General features: G+C 36.8%; 1 long non-coding RNA gene across 1 annotated transcript; it reads left to right on the top strand.

The window, feature by feature from the left end:
• Positions 1-1,287: 1,287 nt before the first annotated feature.
• Positions 1,288-3,627, top strand: LOC136065076 (uncharacterized). The gene is made up of 2 exons (XR_010626711.1): positions 1,288-2,290; positions 3,327-3,627. It is a non-coding gene; the product is annotated as an uncharacterized LOC136065076 (long non-coding RNA).
• Positions 3,628-9,860: the final 6,233 nt, after the last annotated feature.

Raw genomic sequence — 9,860 nt, 5'->3', positions numbered from 1 at the left:
AAGCTGAATCCCACCTCTGCAAACCTCAACAACAATTCTTTGATTAAAACCCAAACCCAAACCCAAGCTGAATCCCCCTTTTTTCTTGCAAAGAGAGAAAAGAAACACAAACACAAAAACTCGAACACATTGATCAAAACCCACCTAGTATATTGCTTTGATTTGATTTTTCACGATGTGTTACGGTCAGCAACAAGCTTACTCTCAGGATAGCCTAACCTCCTCCACTAATCCGATAAGAGACCAATTAATCACCAGATGGTACAAAACCCCCCAACATCGATGGAGTTTCGTTTTGAGATTTTGCAAACAAAATCTTAACCTAAACCCAAAAACCCTTGAGAATCTTGGTTTGAAGAGAGAGTGATAGGATGAAGAGTTAAATGGGTAGAGCTATCTAGAGTGTTGGGTTTATGAGATGAGTAAATCAGTAAAGAGATTTGGAGATGGGTGGGGGTGATTTGGCATTTGACAGAGACATTCGAAGAGAAAAAGAGAAGCTTGGTAATAGCAATGGCAATTCGATGAGAAAGAGAGAGGATTGGTGATTCAAAGAGAAAAAGAGAATCTTGGCAGCAATGGTGAGAGAGAGAGAGGGGATGAGAGAGCTCAAACTATGTGAAGAGAGACCTCAAACCAAATATCAATGAGAGCTTTAGCGCTGATTAAATTATTATTATTTTATTTTGGCATAGTGCTATAGTACCATCATACATTTACGATAGTACTAAGCACTATGCCAAAAAAATTTACATTTTTGCATGTTTAGCCTTTTGGCTGTTGACACAAATTAGGCCTGAATGCTAAATTTTGGTTACATTTGGCATAACCAATTGCGAATGCTCTAAAGAGTGTCATATGGCTGGGTAGTGTGGGAAGTGGATGTGCCCATGTGATGTTCCTACAAGAAATCTGACAATGCATTGAACACAATCTACATAGCTGCATTAAGTGGTGCCATTGCAAGCCATGTACTGATATGTTTCCTAAGTGTGATATTACTTTGCCTATGCAAATAAATGTAAAGAAAGATGAATAACTTCTCTTTTTTGTGAGTGTTAAATGTTTTGGAAACTTTTTAGTTTGAGGAAGTGTAATAGTATTTATAATAGGTTCCTTGCTATCAACATTTGACATAAGAAAGCAAGTGTTGGAGATATGAAATTGTGGGTGCCATATGCTATTAAGTGCCATTGTTGTGTAGGGATTGCCCCCCATATTTAAAAATTTTGTAAGTAACTATTTTAATTTTTTTAATATTATTTTTTTATAATTACTAGGTAGGGTGGCACATGCAAGACACATGCCACCTCTTGAATGAGAAAATTAAAATAAAATTTCTATTTAAAGAAGTATGAAACTAAATATGTTGATACCGTATTTTGTTCGCCCTCGATTTGCGTGCTAAACTCCAAAAAATTCAAAAATATTATTTTCTCTCCATGGGGCCGTGAGAACATCTAGAATGACGTTACGCAACCCGTTCGAACATCGGAGTGCCCAAAGTGCATTTTTTAACCAAAATGACCAAAATACCCCTGGTCAACCCTAGGTTGACCGAAAGTCAAACAAAGTCAAAATTTTCCCAAAATATCACTTTTCATAATTTTACATCAAACCCGAGTTTCTCGAAGATTTTTGACAAGTTTGACCTGGAGTTGACTCCTAGCAACCGCCAGAAACTCTAATTTTGATCCGGTCATCAAATTCTCATTCCAACAATTATTCCTGGGTCAAAATTAGAGTTGAAACGGTTGAGATATTGAGAAAACCATGAAAAACGTGTTAGCATGTTTCCTTAGGTCATAATTTTCGATCCAACAATTGGAATTTTAATTTCTTTAGCTTTCTAAAAGCTAGACATCCAAAGCTTTCCAAGGAGACCAAGATCCCCTCAATCTGAGTCAAGAAAGACCTCCAAATACGCATCCGAAGTCAAAATTGAAAAAGTGCAACAAGACGAATTTGCCGATGTCATGATGACTTTAGCCACACGGCCCTTTTTAGGCCGCTGGGCCCAACTGGTGCATCTACAAGGTGCGTTGTGCCTTGGAAAGCATGCCAAGGGCTATAAATAGCCCCTAGCACCCCAGATTGGACCAGAACCAAAAAATTAGGTCTTTGGGAACTATTTGGGCGTTTTTTGGGCATTTGTTTCTATCTTTTCTCAACATATTTCTCTCCCAAAAGACACATCAAAACTTCTTGATTCTTTTCTCTTCTCCAAAAATACAAGGTAGTGTTCATACCCTCCATCTTCCTTTCCTTGGTTCCATACCTTGGATTTGAGGTATAAGGGGTATGGATGTAGCTTTTTAGCTACTATCCATACCCTTTTTTTCTTTAAAGCTTCATCAAGCTTTTTATCTTTTCTTTTTGCTTGAATAACATGATTTATTTCTTTCCTTAGCATGTTTCTTGCTTTATCTTGCTCCTAGCATGTTCTTAGCTTAGATCCATGTTCTTCCATGCTTGTTTGTATGTTATTTGTCTTGATCTACATGCTTTATGCTTTATGCCATGCTTTCTATGCTTAGATCTTCTCTTTCCTATGTTTTTGATGTTAGATCTACATGCTTCCATGTATCATACCATGTGTTTGTGCCTAGATCTACCTTTCCCATGTGTTGTTTGGCTAGATCCACATGTTTCTATGCCTGTTTACATGTCTATTTGCCTTTCCTACATGCTTTATGCTTTATGCCATGTTTTCTTATGCTTTGTTCCGCTTTTTGTTCTATGTTGATGTTAGGGTTACATGCTCACATGCTTGTATGATGTTGTTGGCTATGCCTTGCTTGGATCTATGTGTTTATGTGTGTATTTCCATACTATATGGTTAGATCCTTGTCTTCACATGCTTATATGCTTGGATTCATGTTCTTCCATGTCTATGTGCTAGGCTTGTACATGTTGATGTGTATGTCTCTATGCTTATTTGTCTTGACCTATGTTTTTACATGCCTATGTGCTTGGATCTAAGTTCTCTACATGCTTTATGCCATCATCTATGTGCTTGCGTGCTTCACGCCATGTTTATGTGCTTAGAACTAGGCCTTGCTTGTCCCCCGTGGACACCACCTTTTGTTTGCCTTTTTGCATGTTTGTCTTCTTTCTTGTTTGCTTGCTTGCCTGTTTGCCTTCTTGCTTTCTTGCTTGTTTGTTTATCTTATGGCTCGTCATCTCTCCTGCCATATGCTATGCTTGCCATGTTTATCATGCTTATCTACTTTATGCCTCTTTCATGTGCTCTTTGCATCTTTTCCTTCCATTGCTTGTTTGCTAGTTTCTTGTCTTTACCTTCGCATGTGCACATATGGAGTGAGGATGCATGGAGCTAGGGCACAGTCTCCCAAGCACAAGCAAAAAGGGCGGAGATACAAGCATGTAGATATGAGCCAAGCGGATATGTTCAGTAGGTTTAGAGGTCTAGCCTCTCCCATTTGGTTATGTACTCTTTTAAACCCTCTTCCTTCCTCCCTCCTTTCTCTCTTAGATGGGTTGTATTAGGTATATCATGTAATGTACAATTCGTCCTCATCTCTAGAGTATGGTGACCCTTGTTTACTTTCTTGCACCTATATTTTGAGCCATGCTCTAGGGAATTAGGCATTTACTTTCCTACTCTATGTGCTAGCATTATTTAAGATGTATGTATATATATATATATATACCTACTCGCCCCTTTTGGTGTGATTGTCACAATCCATGTCACCTAAGGCAAAGCAATGCCTAATTTCCACCGTGAAAGTAAGGTGACATGTTGCCGTATTTTCACCATGGAAATCTGGTACTTTGCCTGAATGGCTTAGGAAAGCATAAATTGGGACCACACTTATTCAAAAGCCAAATCTCAAATCCCCCACGCATGCAAAGCCCCAAAAGCCAATGCCAAAATCATATTTTTTACTGTCAATCTCCAAAAATTAAGATTTTATATATAAAAATAATTATATAAAAATCCCGTGGACACCACCTTTTGTCTGCCTTTTTGCATGTTTGTCTTCTTTCTTGTTTGCTTGCTTGCCTGTTTGCCTTCTTGCTTTCTTGCTTGTTTTTTTATCTTATGGCTCGTCATCTCTCCTGCCATATGCTATGCTTGCCATGTTTATCATGCTTATCTGCTTTATGCCTCTTTCATGTGCTCTTTGCATCTTTTCCTTCCATTGCTTGTTTGCTAGTTTCTTGTCTTTACCTTTGCATGTGCACATATGGAGTGAGGACACATGGAGCTAGGGCACAATCTCCCAGGCGCAAGCAAAAAGGGCGAAGATACAAGCATGTAGATATGAGCCAAGCGGATATGTTTAGTAGGTTTAGAGGTCTAGCCTCTCCCATTTGGTTATGTACTCTTTTAAACCCTCTTCCTTCCTCCCTCCTTTCTCTCTTAGATGGGTTGTATTAGGTATATCATGTAATGTACAATTCGTCCTCATCTCTAGAGTATGGCGACCCCTGTTTACTTTCTTGCACCTATATTTTGGGTCATGCTCTAGGGAATTAGGCATTTACTTTCCTACTCTATGTGCTAGCATTATTTATGATGTATGTATATATATATACCTGCTCGCCCCTTTTGGTGTGATTGTCACAGTCCATGTCACCTAAGGCAAAGCAATGCCTAATTTCCACCGTGAAAGTAAGGTGACATGTTGCCGTATTTTCACCATGGAAATCTGGTACTTTGCCCGAATGCCTTAGGAAAGCATAAATTGGGACCACACCCATTCAAAAACCAAATCTCAAATCCTCCACCATGCAAAGCCCCAAAAGCCAATGCCAAAATCATATTTTTTACTGTAAATCTTCAAAAATTAAGATTTTATCCCAAAAAAAAAAAAAGAACTATCCTTAGACAGGCATTGTGGGGTGCCTAACACATTCCCCACACATAACCAAACTTCCGGACTCAAGAATCAAGATTTTTTGCCATCCACATTAGATTAGGAAAAATGCCATTTTTCTTAGCCTAGAATTGGTAATAAAATTAACTAGAAACAGGTGACCAATCACACCTTAGAAAAACCCAATGATTGCTGGTGACTTCACTTACCTTTGGTAATCACCTAAAATTTGGCCAAGATTCCTGCCACACTTCCAAAGGTCGACCTACTCCACCAAGAAAGAGAGCACCCAAAGCCCTGCATGAACCACGCCACACACTACATGTGCACACCATCATTGAAGAGGGGCCTCCAATGTGCCCTTCGAGCGTGGGAGTGTCGCCATGGCGGGTGGTCGAACAAAGGCCCGACGACAGTTATTCGTTTCGAGGCCGAGCATCGACAATATACATAAAAAGATATATGTCATTCAAAATTAATCTTATTCATATAATAATTTTAATAATTAATCACACACAAAATTATGGTAGCTATTTAACATATGAATATCTAATTTAATTACTATAATAGTTTCTTAGTACTTATTTGCTAAAGGCAATATCTACTCGCTAAAAATTTCTAAGAATGATAACAAGTATCATCATCATCCAACAATAAAAAACTGAGTTTTGCTAAGATATTGTCACAATATTTAAATTTTCGTAATGAATGATGTCATATGTTACAATTGAAATTTCATCAAATACCTTCAACCATACACAATGAAAAAAATTTCATTCATGCTTTCTTCTTTATCATTCTACATGAGTCTAGGTGCAATACTTAGCTTAATTTTTAATGAACACCTATTTTAGGCACGTGTCATCAAATTTTCCATTAGATAAATTATAAGTTTTGAAGACTTAAACCTAGAAAATCAATATTCTTTAGGTAATAAATAAAACACCTTATATCACCATTCCAACTTTCTAAGTACTATTACCATCTAAAACTGAAAATACGTGAAGAAAATTTTGAAATATTATAATTTAGTGGGAGTATTTTAGACATTACACAATGTAATATTTTAAGAATCATAAGTTTTGATTAGAGTTTAAGTGAGAAAATTAAAAGATGACATACTTTTTCTTTTCCAAAATATTAAGGGGAAAATTGCTTGATTTTAAAGTTTAAGAAGGAATTGTGAACTACCTTGAACATAAAGGATGAAAAGTGTTTTTATCCTAAGTTTTTTTTTTTTTTTTTTTTTTTTGGTGTGTGTGTGTGTGTTTAAAACTATGTGTTTTTACTTAAAATAGTACGTAAAGATAAAAATACAAAAGTAAAAACACAATAAAAAAATACTAAAAGTCAACTCAAGAAAACTGCATGTGAAATAGTGAATTTTGGCTCAACAAAATTAACTAAACCAAAAAAAAAAAATTCTAGAAATACAACATAATGATACATTAGTTTCATAATAACTTTATAATTTTGTTATATTTTATCTCGACTCATAAAGAATTGACACTTTAATAGTTGTAAAAATATTATGATAACAACAAAATGTCTTAATATTTTCACAAGAGAAATGCTATATTCACAATATTTTCATAATAAACCATAAAGTAGTATGTTGTTACATGTTGCCATTAGTAGGCAAAAAGGTAATTTCATGGGTAAGTTTAAATTAGAACCAATAACAATTTACTACCTATGATTTGTTATGAAAGTCTTGTGAAAAATGTTGTGGAAGTCACACTTTTTTTTTTTTTTTCACAATACCTTTATTTTAATTACGATTGGTTTGAGTATGATATGTGTGTGTGTGTGTGTGTGTGTCTATATATATATATATATATATTTAGCCTATAAAGAATTAACATCTCAATAATTGTGAAAATATTATAACAATTTGTTGTAATTATATTTTATTCTTTTATGGTAGCAGCCCATATGCAGATAAAAATTTTAAAAAATTAAATAAATAAATAAATAAAGCTAGTTTTCACTAAAGAAATGCTATGTTCACAACATTTTCACAACAAATCATAAAGTAATAGGTTGTTATGGGTTGTTATTAGTAGGCAAAAAAAAAAAAAAAAATTAGTTGTAAGTTTAAGTTTTTAAGTTAGAACCAATAACAATTTACCACCTATAATTTGTTACAAAAGTATTGTGAAAAATGTTATGGATGTCACACTTTCTTTTTTACAATACTTTTATTTTTAGTTGTGGTTGGTTTTAGTATGATTTTTTTTTAGCCTATAAAGAATTAATACCTCAACAAATGTAAAAAAATTGTGGCAACTTGTTGTGATAATATTTTATTCTTTTAGGATAACAGCTCATATGCAAATGAAAAAAATAAAAAATAAATAAAAAGTGTGTTCAATAGGTGATATTTTCAACCAAAAAAAAAAAGCCAGTTAAACAATTTGGATTGAATAAACTAGTGCTGTCCACGGGTCGATCTGGGTTTGGTTTGTGCCCAACTCAGAACCAACCCGCCGAAATCGAGTTGGGAAAAAATGCACCCGCCAGAGTAAACGAGTCGGGTGGTTTAGACCATCAATGGGTGGAAGGCAGGTCGGTCGGAATCATAGATCTGTGAAGATGATGAGAAAATGATGAAAAAACACAGATTTGGCAAAAATCTCACCGAATTTGATGAGATTTCGCTAGATCCAGTCAAAATCTTATCGAATCTAAGTGAAATGTCGCCAGAATTTGGGTTTTTTGCCAGGATTTGGAAAACTATTACTAGAATCTGGGTTTTTTTCGTCGAATTCTGGAAAATTTACAAAGGAATCTGGAAATCTTTCAATCGATTCATGTTTTTTGGGTTTTAGGCGGCGAAGACCGAAACCGACCCGCCGAAATCAGTTTTTGGTGGTGAAGACCTGTCGTCGACCTGTCGGAGTAATCGAGTCGGATCGGTTGGTTCTTCCAATGGGTCGGGTATTCGGATCAATCTGGACAACCCTAGAATAAACCAAAACTACTGTAGCTTTGAGCATTGGCCCTTTTTATATATAAAGAAGTTTAAATTAGAACTAATAACAATTTACCAGCTATGATTTGTGTAAGGTTGAATTTAATCAACCATTTAATTGGTTTTATTCCGTGACCAATTTGCTTGTAATTTAGCACTTAGCAACCCTGTATTTAGGTGGAAAAATTGTAAGGGTAGTGTGTGAGAAGATGTGAAGAAAAGCTCAAGAGTGTGCAAGAAAAACAGAGTCTCGCGGCTAGGTCTCGCGGGTGGATCACGACTGGCAAGCCGCGAAAGGCAGGCACGTGAGAGGCACACTGGGAAGCTGAAGGGTCGCGCCAGCTGTCATGCTGCAGGACAAAATTTCCAGTCTGGCCAGGCCGTTACGTCGCGACTTGAATTCGCGACTTGGTCAAGCCGCGAGATTAAGTCACCAACTTGCCCTGTTTGGCAAAAACTGACGTTTTACATTCCCTTCTCACCCTACTATATATACAGTCTTATACCCAACATATTGAGAGAGCTTCCAGAAAGAATTTTGTAAAAGAAAACCCTAGAGAAAACCAAGATTGAGTGATCCCCAATCTTCATCTAAAGAGACTCTACAAATTCCTCTACTCTCTTCCTCTCCATTGTCATACCCTTGAGAGGTCATTTACCAAACCCTTATCTCACCACACCCACGTCTGTGAGAAGGTCCATTTGGTGCTTTGGGAAGCAGTTTGGAAAGGAACCAATATACATTGGTTGATGCTATGGTCAAGTAGCGGAATCCGGCAAGCTAAAGAAGAAATAGGTTCGGCGTAACCTCGTTGGAGTAAGAAGCTTGGAGGGCTTAAGTACTTGGGTAGATTAGGCTTAGAGGGTCTTCTGCTGTTCATGTATCCCAACTACATTCTTTAGTGGATTATTTGACCGCTTGGAGGGCGGCGGAGAGGTTTTACGCCGAGGGCTTCGGTTTCCTCTTCGCTAACACATCGTGTGTTGTCCGTGTGTTTGCATCTTCCTTTCCTTTATCTTTGCCTTATATTTACTGCTATGGATGTGTTTATATTTGGCTTTGATTGTTTATCAATTCTGTTATGAGCTTGTTATCATGTTCCGCACATTAATTATTTGATATAAAGCTTGAATTGGTAATTTTATTATTTGGGGTCTAAACATTTAAGGGTGTTTCATACCCATTTTGAACTTTCAATTGGTATCAGAGCGGGTACACTTGTTGTGGTGTTAATACCTGAGTGTGATCCTTGACCCCCTGTTAAGATGGATAGGTCTCAATCTCTCACAGCTCCACCATTTTTTGATGGTAATAACTATGCTTTTTGGAAAGTCCGAATAAGGGCGTTTTTGTGTTCTATGGATGAGGCTGTGTGGGATGCAGTTGACATAGGTTGGACAAAGCCAGTGGATGCCAAATCCACTTGGGACAAGGCAACTCTTGCGGCAGCTAATGCAAACAGTAAAGCATTAAATGCCATTTTCTGTAGTATCTCTCCAGAAGAATTTCACAGGATTTCTCATATTACTGTTGCTAAGGAAGCATAGGAGATTCTGGAGACGACATATGAAGGAACCAAGAAGGTGAAAGACACCAAACTTCAAATGCTGACCACTTGCTTTGAGCAGCTAAAGATGGATGAGGATGAGTCCTTTGACTCTTTTTATAGTAAGCTAAACGAGGTGGTCATTGGCAAATTTAATTTAGGGGAAAAGACGGAGGAGTCTAAAGTTGTAAGGAAGATCCTTCGGTCACTACCAGAAAGTTTTCGTGCTAAAGTTACAGCCATTGAAGAGAGCAAAGATCTTGATGAAATCAAGGTTCAGGAGCTGGTTGGTTCTCTACAGACATATGAGTTGTCTCTTCCTTCAGCGAAGAAGAGCAAATCCCTTGCTCTTAAGACAATTGATGAGAGGATAGGGTCTCATGAATCTTCGGAAGAGGATACAGTAGATAAAGATGTGGCGTATCTTGTAAAGAACTTCCGGAAATTCCTAAAGCTCAAGAATAGTGGAAAATTTGGTGACAAAAGAAAATTCCA

This window comes from Quercus suber, unplaced genomic scaffold, assembly GCF_002906115.3.
Source record: "Quercus suber isolate HL8 unplaced genomic scaffold, Cork oak 2.0 scaffold_843, whole genome shotgun sequence".
NCBI classification, from domain to species: Eukaryota; Viridiplantae; Streptophyta; class Magnoliopsida; order Fagales; family Fagaceae; genus Quercus; species Quercus suber.
The sequence above is the reverse complement of the archived record's forward strand: the minus strand, read 5'-3'. Positions and strand labels throughout refer to the sequence as shown.